This window comes from Notolepis coatsorum (genome assembly GCF_963971535.1).
Source record: "Notolepis coatsorum genome assembly, chromosome: 9".
In the NCBI taxonomy this organism is placed as follows: Eukaryota; Metazoa; Chordata; class Actinopteri; order Aulopiformes; family Paralepididae; genus Notolepis; species Notolepis coatsorum.
This window is the reverse complement of record NC_140173.1, coordinates 102,783,204-102,809,821: the sequence shown is the minus strand read 5'-3', so window position 1 is coordinate 102,809,821 and position 26,618 is coordinate 102,783,204. Positions and strand designations below refer to the sequence as shown.

The 26,618-nt window shown below is 44.8% G+C and overlaps 1 protein-coding gene across 11 annotated transcripts in view; it reads left to right on the top strand.

The window, feature by feature from the left end:
* Window positions 1-292: 292 nt before the first annotated feature.
* Window positions 293-26,618, top strand: part of vit (vitrin) — a 157,014-nt gene continuing 130,688 nt past the window's right edge. For all 11 annotated transcript variants that reach the window (XM_084321731.1, XM_084321736.1, XM_084321732.1 and 8 more), the window contains exon 1: window positions 293-506. The gene's annotated coding sequence lies outside the window, so the exon portion shown is untranslated. The remainder of the gene's footprint in view (window positions 507-26,618) is intronic.

Here is a 26,618-nt window from a genome sequence, read left to right as displayed (position 1 = left end):
GTTCGTGCATGTGTGTGTGCGTGCGTGTGTGTGTGTGTGTTGTTTAGTCAGAGACCTTGACGCCGCTCCGCGTGCCCGCAGATTTCCACCTCACGCGATATAATCAGATAACACGAAAGGGCATTTTACAGTAATACAATTATTTGTATGTTGGTATACCAATGGGATGCTGGCCATTTGAAAACGCTGTTGTGCTGGCTGGAATGTGTCTGATGGGATAACGTCCTCTCTCTCTGCGCCCCGGGCTGGTGAGCGCGCTCGGAGTGGGCCGGGCTGCAGGGCTGGAGGGGTAGACTACTAGACTGTGGCCCCATCCCGTGTTCTGCTTTAATGAGCGCCACATAACTCCCAGCACCGACCGTGCGGACAGAGATGCTCCAGGTGGACTAGTTCACTGGTTATTTATTACACACACACACACATGCCCGACGGATCCGGATTGCTTTTCAATGAGCCAGGCCACTTTCTGAAAGCTGATTTGCCTTGGAATTATTCAGACGCCCCGGGTAAGTTCACCTATAACTCATTGCATTGCAGTCATTTGTAATTTTTATTGGATCACTGTATCGATAAATCTACTGTGGCGTTCTCTACTGTCTACACACTTTGAGTAAATGGATACTCGTGGACCTCGAACTCGTGCGTAATTGTGGTAAAGGGAAATGTTCAGGTATAGGCTTGTATATAATATAACTGTTGATTGAGGTGCATTTGAATTAACGTTTCATTTAGCAAATATGAAGACTTTTTGCTTTTCGTGAATTATTTGGCTTTGTTTGACATAGATGATCCACAGACTCACTGCTGCACTAGTACGGACTTGAACTGCTCGCACACAGTGGGGTAGTAAGCGGGGTTTTTCCAGCCAAGCGCGTCCTCACCCTCCTCAGTCGAGGCTCCTAGTCATGGAGGTACTCAGGTACAACAAGGCATTGACCAACAACACTTCCAAAATGTGATGCTCAGATGTTTGGGGGATAAATTGAAACATAGGAAATCGGTTGAATCCGTGGCTCTTTGACGCATCATTAAATGCCAAAGAGCCTCGAATTGAACCGTTTGAACTGATTTCCCACGTTTCAATGTATATCCATCCGTTTCATATAATACATCCGATCCCACGATTCCTTTTCTATACGTGTCGTCTCGCGGGGCTGTTACTGTAATCACAGGTGGTCTCTCTATACAATAATGTCCAGCGAGCAGTAGGCTGGGCTTTGCGTACATGCTCCGGCTTGCATTGAAGAGAGTGCCAAGAATTAAAGTCATTCAGGCTGAGCAGAGCACTCGATAAACAGAGCAGCGCCCCTGCAGCTGCACTTGAGTCTGAAGAGGGACCGCTGTGTGCAGGGACATGACCCTGTAGAGACATGTCTCTCTGATCCTTCTACGCGGGCTGGTACAGTACTTAGTTAGTCGGCTTGTTGCTAAAACACGTCCAGTGAGCTTACAGTAGATTTCTTACACTTCATATCATACTACACGCGGCTGCTAATTGAACGCCATACCTGGCCACTGCTCTGGTACTGGGGCGTGGTGGTGGAAAACCAGGGGTGTAAAGTACTTGAGTAATTGTACTTCGTTACAATACTTAAGTACGGTTTTGGGGGATTTACTTTACTCGAGTATTATTAGGTTTGTATACTTTGTACTTTTACTCCATTACATTTCAGAGAAAAAATACATACTTTTTACTCCTTACATTTAAAATGCAGACCTACAAAGTACAAATCTCACAGGTCCAACCATTTAATTAGTATATTTTAATTGTTTATCTGGCCGAACTAACGTTAACGTTATTAATCCTGCGACCGCAGGTAAACAGCCAATCAAATCCCCATCAATGGAAAATGAACCCGCCCATACCCATGCTGATTGGTCCTTGTGCAACACTAGAAAGCAGGGATCTTTGATTAAACACCTGCTATCAGAAGAATAGACAGTCAGATCCGCATTATGCTGTGGTTAATATTGTGATATTATTCAGGGTACTCCAGTATTCTGTCTTCTGTCTGTCTTCAGCATTGTCTATCACAGAACACATTCCATTGTGGGCAGAGTGTATGCTTGGTTTCATTCCAGCCTTGCCTAAACACCAGCTGATGATTTCACTAATTGGCTCACCTCTTCAACTAACTCACCTGGTGCAATGTATAGTTAAAATGAAAACTTGGCCCACGATGGAATGTATTTGAGACCCCTGGTCTATCCCTTTAAAAAAAAATTACTTTTACTTTTTAGTACTTAAGTACATTTAAAAGTAGGACTTTTTGACTTTTACTCAAGTGTGTTTTTAGCCAGATACTTTGACTTTTACTTGAGTCAGATTTTGAGACGGTACCCATACTTTCACTTAAGTATAATTTCTGGGTACTTTTTACACCCCTGTGGAAAACTGACTGACTTGCACTGACCCGCGTGTTATCCCTTTCACTACCACACTACCAGAAAGGGTTAACCCTTTCACTGCGACAATACAGAAGGTTTTGATTGATTGATTGATTGATTGATTGATTGATTGATTGATTGAACATTTTATTAACAGATTGCAGAATGGGTACAATACAGTGCGGCTCAATACACACAATTGTTAAGGGGATGCAGACCAGAGAAAGACTTTTGTCTTGTTTACATCAGGGTCCCCCATTTTCAATTCATCATAACATACAGATAGACAGTGCTGTTACATCCCGACATTTATGACATACAAGATAATATACAAATATATAGTACTGTTTATTTACAGACAGAGTTTCTAAATAATATATACATTTGAGGGGGAGGAAACTGTACATGGAGGGCTGGTTGGGGGAGGGTTGGACATTTACCGGGGCCAGTTTCGAATTGTGGCCTCCCGTAGGAGCTCTTTGAGAGCAGTTTTGAAGGTGGGTAGGGATTCACATTTTTTTTTTATCCAATTTTTCTCCTTATTTTCAATTTTTTCTCCCATCCCAATTTCGTGTATCCAATTCTCCCTTGTCTTGAACATTGCTCGACTATGCCCCCCACTGGTCGGTTGTAGAGAGGATAGAAGCCTTGCATCACGTGTTCCCTCCGGCACACGAAGAGGCAGCCTGTCACATCTTTTCGCCTGCCAGCGTGGACTCTCATTACTTACTTACTTATCCTCTTCGTCCCGGTTGGGGCATAAGGCCGCAATCATACACTGCTACTGAATCCTGTCTCGTGCTTTGGCCTGCGCTTCGTCCCAGGAAAGACCCATCTCCTTCAGCTCCATCATCACTGTCCTTCGCCAGGTGTTCTTTGGTCTACCCCTCTTTCTCTTCCAAACTGGGGTCCATCTCAAGGCAACTTTGGGTAACCTTTCATTGGGCATCCTCAATACATGACTGAGCCATCTTAACCTCCGTCTCCTTATCTCAAGGGACATATGCAAGCTGTCTGTCTTCTTATAAAGTTCCTCATTCGAGATTCTATTTGGCCAAAAGATGTTGCAGATCCTACGTAAGCAGCTATTGTGGAAGACGTCAACCTTTCTCATATCCTGTTTTGTTACTCTCCAGCACTCAGAGCCATATAGCATGACAGACTTAACATTGCTGTTGTAGAGCCTGAGTTTGGTTTTAAGGCTATATTGTTTAGACTTCCAGATGTTGCGAAGTGGACTCTCATTGGCGAGGTGTAACGCATGGGAGGCTCACACTACCCCCACCATTTCCTGTCTCTGCTGTGCAGGCGTCTCCCAACCGACCTGTAGGGGTCGCTGTCCACAACGTCCAATCCCCACCCATCAACTTCCACCCGCTGGCTCTGCCAAATGAGCCAGTACGACGGCCGGCCCAAGCCGAAGGCAATGCTGAGACTGGGATTCGATAGGATTCACATTCTTTTACGGCTGTGGGTAGGGCGTTCCACATTGTTGTGGCATAATTGCGAAACGTGTTTAGTCCCTTGTTTGAGGCGAATCTGGGTTGAACATGATTTGTGGAACTCCCTCTGGTGTTCCACACAACAAAGGGTTAACCCTTTCACAACCACACTACATAAGTTTAACCCTTTCACTACCACACTACTACCACACCCAGGCCTTTCTGTGTGGAGTTTGCATGTTCCCCCCGCGCTCGCAAGGGTTCCCCCTCCCCGATAAGAGAAACCCAATGGAAAAACATGCACAACAGATCGCTGACGCTGTTGCGTCCCTGACGAAGACGGGCAGCGGGGCAGGAGCACTTGGATTGGTCCCCAGGCACAGTACCTCGCCGGCGGCCTGTCTGCTCCCGGCTGCCCTTGGGGGGAAGGATGACGGGATGGGTTAAGCGCAGAGCTCAATCGCATCGGCGACCCTGAGAAAGACAATGCATGTGTGTGTGTGTATTCCTGTGTGTGTGTGCCACCCATTGCCAGGCCCGGACTGGCCATCGGGAGCACCGGGAGTTTTCCCGGTGACCTGGCCTGCACAGATTAAAAAAAAAAAAATTATATAAAAAAAATAAAAATAAAAAATTGCCAGGCCATTGTTTCTAGTTGTGGAGGCGGCGCGGCGCGATAGTTAGATAACCTAGATGGGTGGGGAACAACCAGGATTTCACTGTCTGCGACAGAGTTGGAGAACTATCTGACTCTCTCTCTCACGCGGATCACACACACACAATGGAGCCGTGCTGCCGCTTGTGACTACCAAAATGAAAGTTTACCCAAATCAAAAACCCTGGGTAGACAAATCCGTCCGTGAAGCTCTGAGAGAGCGCACCAAAGCATACAATGACGGCCTAGTGGCAGGCAACATGAACGACCACAAGGTGGCGCAACACAACGTAAGGAGGACAGTGACAGAGGCCAAACGACGCTACAGGGATAAAATTGAACTCCAGTTTGAACAAGCTGACTCTAGAGCTATGTGGCAGGGGCTCAAAACGATGACAGACTACAAAGGCGCCTCCCTCAAACTGAACAGTGACATCTCCTTAGCAAACGACCTCAATACCTTCTATGCGAGGTTTGATGCTGGTAATAACAACACCAGCTCACAAGCCTCGGCAATGGGGGGGGGGGGGTCGGCTGCTGATGGAGGCGCAGTGTTCAGGGTAACAGAGCATGAGGTGAGGCGGACCTTTAAAAAAGTGAATATCAGGAAGGCAGCAGGTCCGGACGGCATCCCCGGCCGCGTCCTAAAAGTCTGTGCCGACCAACTGGCCCCAGTATTCACTGACATATTTAACCTGTCCTTAGAACAGGCTGTCATCCCCACCTGCCTGAAGAAGTCCACTATTATCCCTGTACCCAAAAAATCCAAGCCTGCTTGCCTCAACGACTACCGCCCTGTAGCTCTCACCTCCATAGCCATGAAGTGCTTTGAGAAGCTAGTAAAGGGCTACATCTGCTCCTCCCTCCCCATCAACATGGACCCCCTGCAATTTGCATACCGCCCCAACAGGTCCACGGAGGACGCCATATCCCATGTGCTGCACACAGCAGCATCACACCTGGACAAGAGGCAGGGGAACTATGTGAGAATGCTATTCATCGACTACAGCTCGGCATTCAATACCATAGTCCCCTCCATACTCATAGCCAAGCTCAGGGACCTGGGCTTGGGCTATGACCTCTGCCAGTGGGTCTTGGACTTCCTGACTGGCAGACCCCAGGTGGTGAGAGCAGGCAACTGCACCTCCTCATCCATCACCCTCAACATAGGGGCCCCCCAGGGCTGTGTTCTGAGTCCCCTCCTCTACTCCCTGTACACACACGACTGTGTGGCTCAGCGGAGTAGCAATACAATCGTCAAATTTGCTGACGACACAGTGGTGGTGGGCCTGATCTCTGCCAACGACGAGAGGGCCTACCTGGAAGAGGTCAAGGTCCTGGCGGGATGGTGCCAGGAAAACAGCCTCTCCCTGAACGTCAGCAAAACAAAGGAGATGATTGTGGACTTCAGGAGGTCGGGGGTCAAGGACTACAGCCCCCTCAGCATCGACGGGGCACCGGTTGAGAGAGTCAACAGCTTCAAGTACCTCGGAGCCCACATATCCGAGGACTTGAAATGGACCATACACATTAACAGTGTGGTGAAGAAGGCACGACAACGCCTCTACTTCCTCAGGCGCCTAAGGAAGTTCCAAGTCAGCCAGAAGATCCTTAAGAACTTCTACTCATGTACAATAGAGAGCATCTTGACCGGCAACATCACCTCCTGGTTTGGGAATAGCACTGCAAAAGACCAAAGCAGACTACAAAGAGTGACACGTTCAGCCGAACGCACAATCGGAGGGGGGCTCCCCACCCTCCAGAACATTTACTACAAGCGTTGCAAGGGGAAGGCTAAGAGAATTATTAAGGACTCGAGCCACCCGAACAACTGCCTCTTTGAACTGCTGCCGTCAGGCAAGCGATACAGGAGTCTCAAGGCGAGCACAGAAAGACTCAGAAGTAGCTTCTATCCCCAGGCCATCAGGCTGCTAAACGAACAATGAATGAACACTACACAACAACAACCACCAAACACACATAGCACACACATCCACACGCACACACTCACTTTAAACAAACACACTGCAGCACCCACTACACACACTTTATAGCACACACCCACTTTAAACAAACACACTGTAGCACCCACTCCCCACACTTTATATTTATGGATGAAGGATTGCACTACAACTCGTACACCTTACTGTAAATTGTACCTAAAATTGTACCTCATCCCATTTCTGCTTTGCACTAGATAGTACTGTACATTAGTACACTGCATAGTTGTGTATTGTATATTATATGGTAACTCAGAACATTGTACATATGTCTATACCGAACAACTGTGACCTCATTTTCTTCTTCTAAATTCATGCTATATTCTAAATTCATGCTATATTATGTTATTATGTTATTTGATACTATCTTGTCTAGCACAGTCTCTGGAGCGTAACAGTAAGAAGCATTTTGTATGAAAGTATTCTGTACTTCTGTATGACAACTATTAAAGAACTTGAACTTGGAGGCGGGACCAGGCAATACAACTGATTGACAGCGGAGGCGGCGAATGGAATGGCAGACGGCACTCAGATGCAGAATAACAGCCAGGCAATGAGCCAGGTAGTGAGGGACTCGGGAGCGAAAGTCAATTAACGTTGATGTCAAGATGGACAGTGGAAGAAAGAGAAAGGGTAAAGGAGAGAGGGATAAAACAAAGAAAAAGAAAGGCCCTTACAGGAGAGAGTGGTTAACTGTATTATAATAGTAAATAGAAAAATATGTTGTGCTCTTGCTTTTTTTTTTTGAAGGTGGAGAGAGTAGCATTGCTAGTGCCACAACAGTTTTATTTGAGGTCCATAACAGTACATTGTACTAAGCAATTGTTGGCTCATTAGTTTGTGATTCACATGCACTAAAATTCACCAGAATGCAGGAAATTAAGTCTTTGTAACAAAACATTTCCTGGTGGGGGACCCCCAGACCCCCCGCTTAAAAAGTGGCCTGACTGGGGCTATATTTCGCGCTATATCTCCCGGTATGAATTATTTCCCCAGTCCGGCCCTGCCCATTGCATGTCCCATGTTGTTGCATGCCGAATAAAGACGAGGTCCTGCATTATAGTGAAAGGTTATAGCCCAATATCCCCCCCCCGGTGGATGTTTGACTTCCCACACGCAGGAGATGCAGGTTTGAATCCAGATGTGGTGCACATGTGAGGCTATAGGTTCTAGGTCATGACACATAGATACATACAGTAGATAAGACTATCCTGCTCAACTGCTGATCTTTCTCTGGGCTCGGAGTGACGTCTCAGACGTGGAAGAAGGCGGACAGGCTCGTGTGGGACCGAGCCCAGCAGTCTCCCTTTGTCATTTTCCAGAAAAATTTAATGAAAATATTTGAAGAAGATTATGCTTATTTGAATCTAGTTAAACCTCAAGTCTCAGAGAAGAGACAAATGGAGAAAATCCAATCTAAAGTTTGACTGTATTTAACCCTTTCACAACCACACTACAGAAGGTTAACCCTTTCACTACCACACTACGGTAACTGTCTGTAGTGTGGTTGTGAAAGGGTTAACCCGTTGTTGTGTGGCAGTAAAAGGGTTAACCGTCTGTATTGTCGCAGTGAAAGGGTTAACCCTTTGGTAGTGTGGTAGTGAAAGGGTTAAAACACTGTGGCACGCAGGTACTAGGTATTTTTTAAACAAAGGTTTTTACTATTTAGAGATACTATAACTGTTAGCTGTTATGTTCTTAAAAATTTTCTTTATTCCTTATGCTGAGGGTAAAACGCCTGACTAATGCATACCCAAAGTAATTAGCGATTTTTTCTTGAACCACTTATAGCACATGACATGCATGAGTCTGGTCTCTTTTGAAAGGAAACATTCTGAACTTCCACCACAGGAAGAATCACTCTGAATGCTGTTGTCATAGAGTTAGAGGTTTGAACACACTGACATGGTGCTGTAGCATGTAGCCATGAGACGACCAGGACAGACTGCCTGCATGGTGGTGTAGCAGGTAGCCATGAGCTAGGTGTGAGGACGACCAGGACAGACTGCCTGCATGGTGGTGTAGCAGGTAGCCATGAGCTACTAGGTGTGAGGACAACCAGGACAGACTGCCTGCATGGTGGTGTAGCAGGTAGCCATGAGCTACTAGGTGTGAGGACAACCAGGACAGACTGCCGCCTGCATGGTGGTGTAAGCGAGGTGTGAGCCAGGTGTGAGGACTATACCTGTTCATGCTCGGTGAACCTATTGTGCGCCGGTCTTAGTAACAGGTCTCAACATCTACTGTACATCCTGCCTGTACCACCACTACCATACCTTATCTGAACCTTATCTGAACCTTATCTTAATCAAATCAAATCAAATGTATTTGAATCGCCCCCATGGGCTTTACAAGTTAAGAAGAAACATCCTTACCTTCACATCTTCTTTAAACAAGTCAAGAAGAAACACCACAACAAGTCAAGAACAAAACAAGGACACCATAAAGTCCAAAACATTTAAAATAAAAGCAAAATAAATGCAACACTCCCAGACATGTCTGGGAGTGTTGCATTTATTTTGCTTTTATTTTAAATGTTTTGGACTTTATGGTGTCCTTGTTTTGTTCTTGGGAGTGATGTCTGGGAGTGTTGCATTTATTTTGCTTTTATTTTAAATGTTTTGGACTTTATGGTGTCCTTGTTTTGTTCTTGACTTGTTGTGGTGTTTCTTCTTGACTTGTTTAAAGAAGATGTGTCCGGCCCATGGGGACATTAACGTGTGCTGTCGGACCTTACAAATAAATTTGATTTGATTTGATTGATCAGAGTCATATTCCCCAGGGTGCTCGGATCCAGTTGAAGTAGAGTGGGCATGGTTAGATGTAGGTCGTAAACGCTGTCACATTGTGGATGTGGAGAGCCTTCCAAAACACATCCTTTCTCCAAAATGCACTAGACCAGCAGTTCCCAAACTTTTTTTCACTAGACCACAGCACTAGACCACAACACTAGAACACAGCAAGACCACAAACCTTATCTTATAGGGGAACTATTTTACTATTTCTTTCACTATTTGGGCACTTTTACACAATTCCTGTGAGTCTATGGAACACCTCTGTAAGTTTTTTTTTCAAAAAAAATCCATTGTTTTGTATTTCTAATCAACTACTCAAAAACAGCATTTTTCTACCTCAAGATCTTAAGCCGTTTTGAGGCTGGGCTCCAACCACTGTGTGGCCTGGTGCCAACTGCCACACCAACTGCCACATTATTATGCAGCTGAGAAATCTCTGACATCACAGATATGCACATTTTCAGATGACTCAGTTCAGTGAGGGTGAATATTGTGAGAGGAGAATTGGAAGAATGCGCCAATATGATAATTAGAGACATAGATCCTATTAATATAAGTCCACATAGCTAGGAAACAATGCTAAACACTGAAAAAGGCCATTTATAAGATAGTTCCCCTTTAACATTATCTGAACCGTATCTGGTCTACTGTATAATGCCCTGGCCTTGATTGTAAAGCAATGCCTTATCCACCTTAGAGCATGAGAGGATTTTCAGCCTATGGTACACAGTAAATTTCGCAGAGTAAATTTTACTCAAACGGAGTACAATTTTACTCAAACTGAGTACAAATTTACTCAGCTTGAGTAAATTTTACTCTGCAAAATTGACTATCAGATTTCAGCTGGTTGGGTTTTCTTGTATACAAGTGAAGGGAAATCTCCATTCAAAGGCTTGGGAATGATTGGTGACACAGTGGAGCAGAAGCCTTGGTGTTTGTGCTAATTGCTTAGCCTCGCGGCTCCCTGGTTGTGTTATTCTGCTATGTGTAAGCCACCGGTGGAAGAATGTAGTGAGAATGTGATCTTGAGCCCAACGCAACAGCGTGACACGTAGAATGTTATCCTTAGACGAATGGAATAGCAGTTTAATACCTCAAACCATGTGACATGTCTGAGCTGTGGGGTATGTCGAGAAGGGCAGCTGAACCGTTGACCCTTTTCACTTACAAGACTTATTATCTACTTAGTAATATTTCGGCAAGTCTGTGTTTACCACCACCCTTAGGAAAATAACTATCCTGGTAGTTTCATGGTATTTTCAGTTTTACCACTGTGCCGGCCATGGTGTTGCCATGGTAAAAGGTATGTATCACCATGGTAACCACTTTTGTACTTAAATAATACCACAGTACTGTACCATGGTAACCAGCCTTTTTCACAAGGGCTGGAATCCTGATGTCAAAAAGAACTTGCTGTGAGGATAAGGGGTTCTTGTGGAGCCCAATAGCGAACACAGGAGGAGAGAGAATGGAGTGGTTTAGGGTGTTTTAATAGTTTCCCCCAAACAGACAAGTATCAACTGTAGGAATGTATAACAGGAGGGGATGAATGTTCTTGGGGGGGGGGGGGGGGGGGTAGCACAGGTGTACTCCTTGTGCAGTACGAGATGGTCCTTGAGCAGGTGCAATCCTCGTGCAGTAGGAGAGGACGGTAGACACTGGCTGTGTCGGGGTTGATAACAGGAACTCCGTAGTCAAGCACCAGGGGTCCAGACGGGCACGCTGGAGCGGATGTCCTTGGGCACAAGAGAGGGAGGTTAGAACAGGGAAGTCAACAAGAGCGGGTAGCAGAGCTTCAGGTCGAGATGTCGTACCTGGGAAGGCAGTTTAACACTGCGACGCCGGATGACAGGCTCTGCCAGATGATATAGAACCTGCTTGATGAGGTAATCCCTTGCAGCCGCGCTGATTGATCCTCATCAGGCAGGCTCGGGCCCCGATCGTGACACTTTCTCTGTATTTGCAAGTAGGCTAAATGGAGGGAAGCACACGGCTGTCATATCTAGTGAGAAATAACACATAAAATAATAAATAATACATGTACAGTTCAAATCTGTCACCATTACCATTCAATTTGGTACCCAAACACTCCAGACGCGCATATCTAAGCATGTGTTGTACCCCGTCACCCATTGGATGACCTTAGCTTCCAAGATATTAGCCTTGTGCATTTGGTGCCTTTGTAGTATGTCTATCTATGCATGTCTATCTATGTATGTTTATGTATGTCTATGCATGTCTATCTATGTATGTCTATGCATGTCTGTATATGCATGTCTATATGCATGTCTATCTATGTATGTCTATCTATGTCTATGCATGTCTATCTATGCGTGTCTATCTATTAGGGCTGTCCCCGACTAAGGATTTGGATAGTCGACTTTGATTGGCCGAAATTAGCAGATAGTCGACTATTAGTCAAATATGAAAAAAAAAATGGAAAAAAAAAGTAATTTTTTTCTATTATTCCATTTGGGCTGTGGGGGGTGCTTAATGTCTGAAGGAGTCGACTGAAGGCTTCTTGTCCTCTGCAAAAGCATGCAATTGGTCCACTGATGGATACATCTAGATATTTGTCTAGTCTAGTGTGTTCATTAGATGGGTGAAATCCTCTTTCAGTGCCTCTGTGCCTGTTTTCTTAGGCAGTTAGCCTCGCCGGTATGCGTGCCATTAGCATTAGCCATGCTTCGAGGCCTTTTTTCTTTTGGAAAGAATGATACAAAAATAAATAAAACAATTATAATATATATATATTTTTTGTATTCGACTAAGAGGTTGGCAGTCGACTATGGCTCCTTTCGATCGATTAGTCGACTATTCGACTAATAGCGGTCAGCCCTACTATCTATGCATGTCCAGGGCCGGACTGGGGAAATAATTCATACCGGGAGATATAGCGCGAAATATAGCCCCAATCAGGCCACTTTTTAAGCGGGGGGTCTGGGGGTCCCCCACCAGGAAATTTGTTGTTACAAAGACTTAATTTCCTGCATTCTGGTGAATTTTAGTGCATGTGAATCACAAACTAATGAGCCAACAATTGCTTAGTACAATGTACTGTTATGGACCTCAAATAAAACAAATAAAAAAAAAGCAAGAGCACAACATATTTTTCTATTTACTATTATAATACAGTTAACCACTCTCAGTCTCTCCTGTAAGGGCCTTTCTTTTTCTTTGTTTTATCCCTCTCTCCTCCACCCTTTCTCTTTCTTCCACTGTCCATCTTGACATCAACGTTAATTGACTTTCGCTCTACTGTATCTCTCCCGAGTCCCTCACTACCTGGCTCACTGCCTGGCTGTTATTCTGCATCTGAGTGCCGTCTGCCATTCCATTCGCCGCCTCCGCTGTCAATCAGTTGTATCGCCTGGTCCCGCCTCCACCAATCACAAGCGGCAGCACGGCTCCATTGTGTGTGTGTGATCCGCACACATAAATACACAATGTATATATATAATTTTTTTTTTTTTTATCTGTGCAGGCCAGGCCACCGGGAAAACTCCCGGTGCTCCCGATGGCCAGTCCGGGCCTGTGCATGTCTATCTATGTATGAATGTCTATCTATGCATATACAGTATGTAGTTCTATGCATGTCTATCTATGTATGTCTATCTACAGTATGTATGTATGTATTAGGGGTGGAACGGTTCACAAAATCAATGGTTCGGTTCGTATCACGGTTTTGTGGTCACGGTCTTCGGTTCGGTTCGATATACTTTGTTTTTATAGGCTACATTTGTCAAAGTATTAACTTAGTGCAAACAAACTAAATAATTAAACCTTTCTATTTTTGTGGCCACATTATAGACAAAGGCCATCAACAAAGTATGCATATGCTCAACCAGCACTAGACTTTCTTATCAAAAAGGAAAAGTCACAGAAAAGATTATTAGGGTTTTAAATAAGGACGTTTGTGGGGTTTCTTGTATTAATAATAATTTGCACTAAGGAATGTTGTAACTGTTGTTATCAACAAAAAAAAGGAGATGTTACAAGCGAATGGGGAATGTTATATAAACCCCCCCACAGTGGTGTGTCGAGTTGGTACGTCCCAGCAAGGACCAGTATGTAAACAGACGCAGTTGACACACACAGCTCTAGTCTCCTGGCTCGTTATTTTACACAGACAGACACAACCTCTGTTGTCAAGCTTCGTCAATATACCCCCCTTCCCCAAATGGAACTGGTGTCGTGGAGTCACTTCGCTGTGAGCGTTTGTTTCACGGTTAGCTTGCGCCTAAAGTTAGTTAACGTTAGCTCGTGGCTAAAGTTAGTTAGCTCGTGGCTAACGTAACGTTAGCCTAGCTCGAGGCTAACCGTTATAACCGAACAATACACCCATGCCCCGAACCGTGGAGGTCGTGGCGAACGGTGTACGGTTTGAATGTGTACCGTTCCACCCCTAATGTCTATCTATTAGGGGTGTAACGGTACACAGAAGCCACGGTTCGGTACGTACCGCGGTATTGGGGTCACGGTTCGGTACGAGTTCGGTACAACAGAAAAAATATATATTTATAATTTAATTTATTTTTATAATTTATTATTATATATTTATGATAATTATTATAATTATAATTATTAAATAGAATACTTTTGTATAGGCTTGCTGTGGTAGTCAGTGATACTGGTGTCATTCTGTGTTCAGGCATCCACTGAGTAAATTAGTTGCCTACTGCCCCTTTAACAACTTATCCTTGTTAAGTTTCAGTTTCACTTGTAGAGATAATTTAACTTCACGAGACTGAATACTAGAGAACAGATGACATGTTACAACAATGGCAGAGGATTATTTGGATTTAAACACAGTAGCAGTTCAACTGGAGAGGAGCTCAGATGATCAGTCCGGAAAAGTATGTTTCTTTTTTTTATTTGATCAGCTGTGCCTGTGAGAGTCCGGCGGGGGAGAATGTTGGTGTGTTTGTTGGCGATGCGTGTGTGTGTGTCTTTCCATTGGTTTCATTTGGTTGACATTATTGGGCGAACAAGAAAACGAAAGAAAACTGTAAAATTGTAATGACCCTGCAGCTGTTCCAATGTAAATGTGCCTTCCTCCGTGCACTTTCGCCCGCTCTGAAGTCGGACTCTGTGTGCCGCGCGCTGTTCTCACACGGACACGGAACCCGCGAGTGCCTGCATGCGCGACTGGTGTGTTTGCGCTGTGAGGTGTATTCTTCGTATGGCTGCACGTACCGCACCGCGACGGCCGTACCGTAAATTCGCGGGACGAATACACGTACTGTTACACCCCTACTATCTATGCATGTCTATCTATGTATGTTTATGAATTTCTATCTATGAATGTCTATCTATGTCTATCCATGCATGTCTATCTATGTATGTCTATCTATGTATGTCTATCTTTGCATGTCTATGTATGCATGTCTGTCTATGTATGCATGTCTATCTATGTATGTATGTCTACCAATGTACAGTATGTCTATATATGTACAGTCTGTCTATCTATGTATGCATGTCTTGATGTCTGTCTATGTATGTATGTCTGTCTGTAGTGGCCCATTGTCTCTCCCCGAATGTGCTGACAGGCGTCACGATGCACCACGCATAATTAGTTCTCTACTCAGTAACAAAGTCTGTGGTGTAAATATAGTAGAATGTCCAAGCTGCGGCTGATGTAGTTTGCAGAGTTTTATTGTCCAAAAAGAATAGTAATGAATAAATGGTAAAAACAGAACAGTTGTCAGTTGCTCAAATCATCAGTTCCAAACAGTGAAACTCCTTTAGCATTACACTGATTAGTAAGGTATTTTATAATGGAGGTGATATAATGGAGGTAGTGTGCCCCCTAGTGTTCAAACTCAAATAATACAACCTCTAAACAATATAAATTCTAATTTAAACAATAGAAATCCACCAAGTCGATTTCTGCTTCTACACTGTGTATGTACAGTATGTCTATCTATCTATGTAAGTATATGTATGAGTTTACAATTATCCCTTGGTTAGAATGTTTCAGTGATCTTTCAGTGATCTTTGATTCTGACCCGAGTAGATCAGAATAAAATATATTCAGTGGGACCACAGAATCTTACTGATGGTAAATTCACAGTTTTTCATAGCCGAATGTTTATTCATTGATGGTCCACATGATCACTATTTAGAAGGAATAGGGGTCAGTCGTAGCCTTAAGATCCCCAGATGTTCTGAAGTCTGGATGGAGGAAGTGAATGATTATGTTCTCCCCTCCTTCACTAACTGCTGCTGCAGTGCCCTCGAGCAAGCTACTGAATTACCAACTGCTCCAGTGAAGCTCCTAGTGTACTGGTTGTACTGGGCAGCTCCTAGTGGTCAACAGTGTCAGACTGTGGTTGTACTGGGAAGCTCCTAGTGGTCAACAGTGTCAGACTGTGGTTGTACTGGGCAGCTCCTACTGGTCAACAGTGTCAGACTGTGGTTGTACTGGGCAGCTCCTAGTGGTCAACAGTGTCAGACTGTGGTTGTACTGGGCAGCTCCTAGTGGTCAACAGCATCAGACTGTGGTTGTACTGGGCAGCTCCTAGTGGTCAACAGCGTCAGACTGGTTGTACTGGGCAGCTCCTAGTGGTCAACAGTGTCAGACTGTGGTTGTACTGGGCAGCTCCTAGTGGTCAACAGTGTCAGAATGTGGTCGTACTGGGCAGCTCCTAGTGGTCAACAGTGTCAGACTGTGGTTGTACTGGGCAGCTCCTAGTGGTCAACAGTGTCAGACTGTGGTTGTACTGGGCAGCTCCTAGTGGTCAACAGTGTCAGACTGTGGTTGTACTGGGCAGCTCCTAGTGGTCAACAGTGTCAGACTGTGGTTGTACTGGGCAGCTCCTAGTGGTCAACAGCGTCAGACTGGTTGTACTGGGCAGCTCCTTGTGGTCAACAGTGTCAGACTGTGGTTGTACTGGGCAGCTCCTAGTGGTCAACAGCGTCAGACTGTGATTGTACCGGGCAGCTCCTAGTGGTCAACAGTGTCAGACTGTGGTTGTACTGGGCAGCTCCTAGTGGTCAACAGCGTCAGACTGTGGTTGTACTGGGCAGCTCCTAGTGGTCAACAGTGTCAGACTGTGGTTGTACTGGGAAGCTCCTAGTGGTCAACAGTGTCAGACTGTGGTTGTACTGGGCAGCTCGTAGTGGTCAACAGTGTCAGACTGTGGTTGTACTGGGCACCTGAATGTGTGGAACTGTGTGAGTGTGAAGCAGGGCGTTACTGAAGGGGAGCATCCATGCTCAGAAAAACCTCCCTGGGTAAATAAAGTTTGAAATATTAAATGTTAAATAAATAAATAAAGTAACATTTATCCAAATCATGCCATTTGAAAGATGCTTGCAGTACAGAATTGAGTGAATACCAGCACATTTCTGGTATGGGTGGTGTCACTGGGTTGTGACAGCTCTACCAGTTCACAGCACCTCTGTTGACGAATACTTCACGATTCCTGTCTGGTTGAAACAGCTGTATGAAGCCACAGACCATCAAACGTGTCTGATGTTTAACGCAGGTGTTTGCAAGATAATACAACTACCGGTATTCAACCTACTGTGTGATTTGTGATGAGAGACAGCGAGCCTCTGAAAGCTGGTCCTGTTGTATCCTTCACTGCTTCCTAAGGACATTCCTGTTTGTTTAGACTTGATCCTGGTTTGATCTGAGTGTCTGGAGATCGTTGTCTCTAGAAGTCTCCAAAGCACACACTAAGTACAAGAAAGCCAGGTGTTTGCGGAAGGATATGATTTGCTTTCTATTTCTCCGCTGGAAAACACAAAGGAATTGAAATAGAAAAAAAGATAAAATAAGAACCCTTTTCAAACTATTCCCCCAGAAGAACCAAATCAGACCCTTTCTAACAGATAATATTCAATAGAAATAAGAAAAAAGGTTTCAGCAGAATCAAAGCACCAGATTAATGCAACATTCACATTTCCATGGCAGAGGCGCTCTGTATAGCACAATGCACAATCGCAAAATAAACACTACATCTTAAAACTGACGCGAAAAACCACTAATTCCTAAATTGGTTCAAGTAGGCTAATATATCATGTAATGTGTAGACTATCTTGATTGTATCAAGCTGGCTAATTTGTCTCCATTTTGGACATGTGGTGAATCCATCAGTGGCAGGTTTGAAAGGTCAGTGGCGCGCGGTTCAACGTTAAATTCATTTGATCTTTCAAGCAACGCATACCACGCTGCATGTCGGATTGGTGCATGCAAGGCTCTGATTGATTGGTCAGTGCAAGGCTCTGATTGATCACTCAACTCAAACCCACACATTTTGCCTTGTGGTCCCTGTTTGACAGCATTACAGATTCTACCTTTAACCCGTTCACTACCACACTACAGAAGGTTAACCTTTCACTACCACACTACAGACGGTTAACCTTCTGTAGTGTGGTTGTGAAAGGGTTAACCCTTTGTTGTGTGGCAGTGAAAGGGTTAAGGAATCTTACACGTTTGTTTTCCAGTTTGGGAGATATTTGTCTCCCAGGATTAAGGGTAGTTGTCCTGACAGGTGTTTGACAAATTGAGGTCTTGAGTTTGCTTTATCCAGTGGAGTAGACTGACCCACCTTTCCTCTGCTGCTGCCTCTTTACACACCATTTAGTATGTCTGTTCCAGCCTGTTACCTGCCCCCCCCCCCCTCTCTCTCTCTCTCTCTCTTTCTTTCTCTCTCTCTCTCTCTCTCTCTCTCTCTCTCTCTCTCTCTCTCTCTCTCTCTCTCCCCCCCCCCCATTCTCTCTCTGGATGGTACAGCAGCTGCTTGTCAAAACACAACACTGGAAAAATAATGTCAATGTTTATGAGTGTTTGATCTTAATATACTGAACTTGTACAGCACATTCAGGTGTGTGTGTGTGTGCGTGTGGTGGGGGAGTTATATAGTTAACAGTGAAATGACTGATACATGGAACATGAAAAGTACTGTTAATATGTGAATTAGTATAGAAGTAGTCTGATGAAGAAACATCAAGTCTTTTTAAGATGGAGTGATTGAACTAAAATGTTTTAGTTCAAGTTTTGTTTTATTTGTCACATGTTTTTTTTCATTTCATTTCAACCTTTATTTAAAATCGTACACATCTGAGGTTTCCCGCATTTACAGAAACGACGATTGTACAAAATGTAAACAGTACAATATACGGTACTACATTATGTACATTACAGTGAAATTCTTGGTTCTGTATGAGCCCCCTAAGATTGTGCTTCATACAGTAAAGAAAGTAAAAAGAATAAAGAACAAATACTACAAAATGCAACAATTAGGTAGAGATGTAGTGCAAATCTTTTGGTAGATAAAATATGGTATAGTGTTAAAAAGTAAAGTGTCTAAAGTGAATGTTAAGGTGAACGTGAGTGTGTGCATGTGGATGTGTGTGCAGTGAATGTAGATGGATGGGTTAGTGTTGCATAGAGTCATTGAGCATCCTGATGGCCTGGGGATAGAAGCTCCTTCGGAGTCTCTCTGTACTGGCCGCGTGAATATTTTAGGCAAGCAACTTGTGTTCAGCGTTTCTCTGATTGGCCACTACGCCCATGTGACCGCGGCAGCGCGAGAGAGCGGCAGTGCGGAAATAGGCTGCATTCTATTGCCATTCTCTGCGACAAACTCTAACCTTAACCAACTCCAAAACAGCGCCTAAACTTAACCCTTCTAACCTTAACCAACTCCGAACCAATGTCTAACCCTAACCTTAACCAACTCCGAAACAATGCCTAAACTTAACCATAACCTTAACCAACTCCGAAAGAATATTGCTGTGCTCTAAGACTAACTCTAACCTTAACCAACTCCGAAACAGCGCCTAAACTTAACCCTTCTAACCTTAACCAACTCCGAAACAATGCCTAAACTTAACCCTAACCATAACCAACTCCGAAACAATGCCTAAACTTAACCGGCGAAAGAATGCATGTTAAAAAAAAAAAAAAAAAAAAAATTGAAGGGGTCGAACTTGTCACCAACGCACCGCAGGAACCACAGCAAGGCGGCGAACCAGTTGAGCTAGCCGTCGATGTTAAAAGAGGGGGAATTACGGCGGGGGCGTGGCTAGATGCAAGTTGGTTACCTTAAATAATTACGCATACTGGCCATGACACTCCGGTAGTGCTTGCCTGGGGATACAAGCTCCTTCTGAGTCTCTCTCTACCGGCCATGAGACTCCTTGGCCCTGCAACGCTGGAGAGTGGGAAGCCCACCTCCAATTGTGCGTTGGGCTGATAAGATAAGATAAGATATTGCTTTATTGATCCCCTTGGGGAAATTCAGGCATCATAGCAGCATGGGCAGGGACCGAAACTAGAGAGCGCCACCCGCCATTTGCGCTCAGTTTTTACGTTTGGCGCCTCCCACTGAGAGGTCTGACCGCCGTGTGGCGGGCAATCAAATAGTCATGTGAAAACCGAAAATCATGATCCAATTCTTTAGCGGAGTTCTCACTCGCTGTCTCAGCACAGACATGCAGCGCACCGCGCACTGCTGCTGCTGCTCCTACCCCCTCCCCACCTGTTTCTGTATGCCTGCATGTAAACAGAGGCTATTGCCTCCGAGTCACCGTGACGTTAGTCTAGTCAGTGTGGGACCTTCGTGAGATAACGTTAGCTACCGTTACAAAATGACCCAGTCAACTATTCACTTAGTTTAATACATGAGGCATTGTGTAACGTTATCCAGCCGGCTAGCTACTGATAGCTCCAGACATCAACAAATCCTCCAGCAATAGTCCAGTGCATAATACCTCCGTTGGCTAGGTAGCTCACTAGTCACTACGAAATGTCGCAGTAAACTAAATAGTTCACTGAGGCGTTGTCCCAACGCCATCCAGCAGTAGCTACAGATAGCTCCTGGCATCAATGTCCTACAACAACAACATGCATATTCGAGTCCCTGGCTTACATCGCATGAGTGAGGGCTGCTGAATAGGGTCCAGCTGTAGCTCAGGAGAATCCTTTTGCATGCTGAATGTAGCATTTAGGGTCCAGCTGCAGCGCCGGAGAGTCCTTGCTGGAGCTGGAGGCCACTCGAGTATACACACGGACAGTGGAGCTGTTTGCAGACAGCGAGGTGGCGATGTCTCGCAGATAACACAATCACAAGTATGATTATATAATATATATATTTTATTAAAAAAAAATTATATAAAATAATATTAAATTTTTTTTTTATCAAAAAAAAGTTGGCAGATAAGAAATATGCTTGGCGGGTAGATTCTTCCCATCTACCCGCCACTGGCCGGTGAGTCAAAAAGTTAATTTCGCTCCCTGAGCATGGGGGAGGGGGAGGGTCGGTACAGGTAGTAGAAGACATGGTACAGGTCACAGAATTATAGTACAGTGGAGAAGTAAAAATAAAAATAGAATAAAAAGGCAGTGTAAACACAATAGAATTCACTCTGGACATGCGCATATGGGCAACAAGGTGCAAGATGAGGGTATGTATACCCTCTCAGTTATATTTGCCCTACAATAAATATAGTTACAACAATATATAATCTAATAATCCAATAATCTAAATCAAATCTAATATATAATCTAAAATGCTGAATGCTAAAATGCTAAATATATGCTCTGATGGAGTATACAGTATACACATAAGGTGCGGTAGGCATAAGGTAAGTATATATTGTCCTTTTAGGTGGGAGTCAGCTACTAGATTCCTGTCCCTGCCCCTTGTTGTGGAGCCTGACATAAGCCTCACAGCTCGTCTCACAGGAAGGAGAGTGTCCCTCTAGTCTCACAGGAAGGAGAGTGTCCCTCTAGTCTAGTCTCACAGGAAGGAGAGTGTCCCTCTAGTCTAGTCTCACAGGAAGGAGAGTGTCCCTCTAGTCTAGTCTCACACCTCGTCTCACAGGAAGGAGAGTGTCCCTCTAGTCTAGTCTCACAGGAAGGAGAGTGTCCCTCTAGTCTAGTCTCACAGGAAGGAGAGTGTCCCTCTAGTCTCACAGGAAGGAGAGTGTCCCTCTAGTCTCACAGGAAGGAGAGTGTCCCTCTAGTCTAGTCTCACAGGAAGGAGAGTGTCCCTCTATTCTAGTCTCACAGGAAGGAGAGTGTCCCTCTAGTCTAGTCTCACAGGAAGGAGAGTGTCCCTCTAGTCTAGTCTCACAGGAAGGAGAGTGTCCCTCTAGTCTAGCCTCACACCTCGTCTCACAGGAAGGAGAGTGTCCCTCTAGTCTAGCCTCACAGCTCGTCTCACAGGAAGGAGAGTGTCCCTCTAGTCTAGCCTCACACCTCGTCTCACAGGAAGGAGAGTGTCCCTCTAGCCTCACACCTCATCTCACAGGAAGGAGAGTGTCCCTCTAATCTAGCCTCACACCTCGTCTCACAGGAAGGAGAGTGTCCCTCTAGTCTAGCCTCACACCTCGTCTCACAGGAAGGAGAGTGTCCCTCTAGTCTCACACCTCGTCTCACAGGAAGGAGAGTGTCCCTCTAGTCTAGCCTCACAGCTCGTCTCACAGGAAGGAGTGTCCCTCTAGTCTAGCCTCACACCTCGTCTCACAGGAAGGAGAGTGTCCCTCTAGTCTCACACCTCGTCTCACAGGAAGGAGAGTGTCCCTCTAGTCTAGTCTCACACCTCATCTCACAGGAAGGAGAGTGTCCCTCTAGTCTAGCCTCACAGGAAGGAGAGTGTCCCTCTAGTCTAGTCTCACACCTCATCTCACAGGAAGGAGAGTGTCCCTCTAGTCTAGTCTCACAGGAAGGAGAGTGTCCCTCTAGTCTAGTCTCACAGGAAGGAGAGTGTCCCTCTAGTCTAGCCTCACACCTCATCTCACAGGAAGGAGAGTGTCCCTCTAGTCTAGCCTCACACCTCATCTCACAGGAAGGAGAGTGTCCCTCTAGTCTAGTCTCACACCTCATCTCACAGGAAGGAGAGTGTCCCTCTAGTCTAGTCTCACAGGAAGGAGATTGTCCCTCTAGTCTAGTCTCACAGGAAGGAGAGTGTCCCTCTAGTCTAGTCTCACAGGAAGGAGAGTGTCCCTCTAGTCTAGTCTCACAGGAAGGAGAGTGTCCCTCTAGTCTAGTCTCACAGGAAGGAGAGTGTCCCTCTAGTCTAGTCTCACAGGAAGGAGAGTGTCCCTCTAGTCTAGTCTCACAGGAAGGAGAGTGTCCCTCTAGTCTAGTCTCACAGGAAGGAGAGTGTCCCTCTAGTCTAGTCTCACAGGAAGGAGAGTGTCCCTCTAGTCTAGCCTCACACCTCATCTCACAGGAAGGCGTAATCTAGCATTGGGCTGAGAGTGTACCTGCCCCCCATGGCCATCAGAGTGAAGGGTGCTGGGATGTGTTGTCCTGGCAAGAGATAAGAGAAAGATAAGAGGAGGATGGATAATGGGGGCTCCACCCTGACTGAGGTAGAAGCTTGGCGGTCAGGTGGGTGGGGTGTTTCTTAGGGATGGACTGGAGTGGCGTGGAGCAGTGGAAAAGGCAGGGCTTTAACCAATACTGCAGGACGAGGCAGACATACATGCAGACCGTTGGAGCTTCATAGATAAGGTGCACGATGGGAGGGAGTGTGGAAGAGAACCTGTCTAGAATCAGCCTCCTGTGTGTCTTCGATGCCTTGCGATGCGATGTGTGGTGAAATGTGCACTTCCACGTGCGGGAATATGATTGACGGGAGAGACCCAGATTGCATTTAAAGGGGCAGGTGTGCTGTGCGTAAAGGACTGCGTAATGATGTCATTAGTTCCAGCCCACCTCCTGAAACGATGTTGTTCTAACTCAGATAGAACAAGCTCTGTGCCTCAGGATGTGAGTTCCTGTTTCACGCTTATGTAAGTGGATTTGAACCTGGGACCATAGGATCCACAGGCGGCCGCACTAACCGGCTGAGCTAAAGGGTCAGACCTGTTAGCAGGTGCTGGTTAACTGTGATAGACTCGTCCGTAATTTACTGTTATTTATTGAAAGAATTATAAAGAAACAAGTGACACTTCTTGAAACTAGCGAAATATCTGCCAGTGGAATAAGTTTGAAGATAAAATTGCTTGCATCGTGCTTAATTTTTTGCAGCGCTGGTTTAGGCCAGGTGCCAACCCGGGCCTCATGTGGACTCAAAAAGAGACCAACAATTATTGTGCGACAGAATTGATTGATAAAGGGAAACAATACTAGTCATCAGTGAAATAAGACTAAGATTGAGGCATACCGCTGGTCTGTCTTTACAGGGGGTTACCTTCCGTAATGCATCATTAGTCAGTCTGACCTTGGAAAGCTGTCCGCGCCGGACTAAGGGTTCAGTAAACATCCAAGAAAGAGATAGTTTACTGTAAATGATTCGGTAGCTTTGAGGGAAGCTGTACCTGACAGCAGGAAGGACCCTGTGGTTCAGGGGCTTTAGGACTTTCTCCGTCTGTCAGTGATTACAAGGTTACAAGGTCTGCTCTGCAGGCTTCTGCTGCGTGGCGGAAAAACATAGTCATCTCCATTACCACCTGCGCTATCATTACTGGTGTGACTGGAGTGTCTGGTATGAGGTCCTGGCGAGTGGCGACCGGGTTGTGCTCTTGTTGACACAGGCTTCAACATTGTCCACCACCCCCTATGGGGGATACCCTTTGAATGGGAGCCACAGCCCAATGTCTGTACTGTACACGTCATACTGTATATAAAAAGGACCTGCGTGTTAATAATCATGACTCGACTTGACGCTGTTATTCTAGCTATTGAACGTCGAGCCAGTTCCTCATTCCTCCCGGGTGATGACATCATCTAGGTGTGATTTCTCTAATTGCATCTAGACATGTTGTCTCCTAGCGCTGATCCTGGAGCTGCCCACAAACAGTGTTGCTATGGAGATTATATACTGTTGTCTCCAAGCGCTGATACTGGAGCTGCCCCCAAACAGTGTTGCAATGGAGATTATATACTCTATGGCCTTTTCAGTTTTATATAATGAATAGTGAATTGGACCTGGAGCTTATACCGTAGAAGTTCTGTATTGTAACTATGGAATTTTCTACAGAATGATTTAAGGAGTTGTACAAATATATTTCAGTTCAAGAAAATGTATAAAAAAAATAACATTTAGAGTTTATGAAGTTGAGGGGTAATAGCTTTCCCTATGACTATTTTTATTTTATCGTTTCTTTTTTTATCCATCCCAATTTAGCCGTGCCAATTCTCCCCTCCCCTGTCTTGAACGTTGCTCGCATGTGCCCCCCACTGGCTGGTTGTAGGGAGGATAGAAGCCCATCGCATGTCCCCTCCGATACATGTGTAGGCAGCCAGTCGCATCTTTTCACCTGCCAGCGCGGACTCTCATTTGGCGAGGAGTAACGTGTGGGAGGCTCACACTGCCCCCGCCATTTTCCTGTCTCTGCTGTGCAGGCGCCCCAACCGACCTGTAGGAGTCGCTGTTTACAACGTCCAGATTACCACCCATCGACTTCCCACCCTCTAACTCTGCCAATTCAGTTAGTATGACGGCCAGCCCAAGCCGGAGGCAACGCCAACAGCCAGATTCGATACCGGTGTCTCGTGCGTTGGTGACGAGCGCAATGTCCGCTGCGCCACCCAGCCGCCTGCTTTTTTATAATTTTCTTTATAATTTTTTCTCATGTTATCGTAAGTATTGTTTGTTAAATAAGTGTAATTGACAGACCATCTATTTCTATTGTTTATGTATTTTGAGTAAGGGACAGGCTAGATAAGATCTTCTTCTCCCTGCTCTTTTTCACTCCTGGAATGTGCAAATTGAGAGGTGCTTTTATTATGAAATTATGCTGTTGTGCTTTTGTGGAGCTGTGCATTGCCATGAACGGAAAAAATACAAAATGCAATGAAATAGTTGTTGTCTTGTCATGTGGTGTTGAGTTATTGTCTTGGGAAGTCTTTTTATGTATTGTTGTTGTTGTATTGTGATATGTTTTGTTTCATGTTGGAAAAAAGAAAAGAAAAAGAAATGAAAAATATTTGATCAAAAAAAATTCAATGAAATTAAATAATTGCACCAGTGCACAGAAGCACTTGAGGTTTTCCATTGGATACTAAGCAGACTATGTTTGGGTGACCAGCTGACCAGTGTCCCTGTAACACACTAAACCACCTGTAACACACTAAACCACCTGTAACACACTAAACCACCTGTAACACACTAAACCACCCTAAACCACCTGTACCACCCTAAACCACCTGTAACACACTAAACCACCTGAAACACATTAAACCACCTGTAACTAGGGCTGGGCGATATGGCCTAAATATGATATCACGATATTTTCTGACCTTTCGGCGATACACGATACACATCACAATGTTTTTATTTTTTTCCCCAAACAATTCATTATGAGGCTTACCAAGACAGTATTTGAGTTTGCAAGCTAACATTAAAGACTAATTATACAACGGCATGCAAATTTCTCGATTCTGATTGGCCATTCACACGTCTTTATTGGCAACAATCCACGGTCCTGGGCTCAGGACCCGCCCACAACCGAATCACATATCACTCCCCGGCTCACTCCGGGAGAAAACAGGATCGCGGACAACAAATGGTTATGTTGAAAGCACCATAACGACTAAATATGAAGCGATTCTGTCAAGGGGAATGTGTTAGTATTTTAAACAATGTTGGATGATGTAATTGATGGGTCTTGACTCAATCTAGAACAAAAGAAAAATCGCGGATTGATTGATAGATTAATTGATTGATTTAAATGTCTTCCTTCCTACTTTCTACAGACTGCAGCGTTCTCTCTCACACACTGTCCGACGCTGGCGTACCCACAAACACACACACACACATACACACACACACACACACACACACACACACACATACACACACACACGCACACACACACTGTGACACACACACACACACACACACACACACACGCACACACACACACTCCTGTCTGCAACAGCGGGGGAGTCAGACTGAGAGAGAAGCAGCGCTGTTTTAAGTGAGCATGGTCTATTGAATTGATTGATTGGTTGATTGCTAATTTTATTACTGTACCCCTGGTTTCCAACTGGTTAAGTTTAGGCTAAAAGAAATAAATAAAAAAATAGGGCGAAGAAAACGTTTTTTTCCTATAGGGCAAAGAAAACGTTTTAATTTGTTTTACCTACTTTATATTCTGCATCTGGTAATAAAATTTTCAATCAATCATTCCAATAATACACAGTTGGATGTGTTAGTTGGTTGGATGCACTTCAAGCTGCTTCCACATGAGGCAACTTCTCTCAATCATTCCAATAATACACAGTTGGATGTGTTAGTTTGGTTGGATGCACTTCAAGCTGCTTCCACATGGAGTTGTGGGAACAACTTTTTCTGGCGGATGGTTTTTTCAATAAATCTTCGATTAATGTGTGTTTATTGTATAGAAATAAGGTTGGATGAATCTGGCA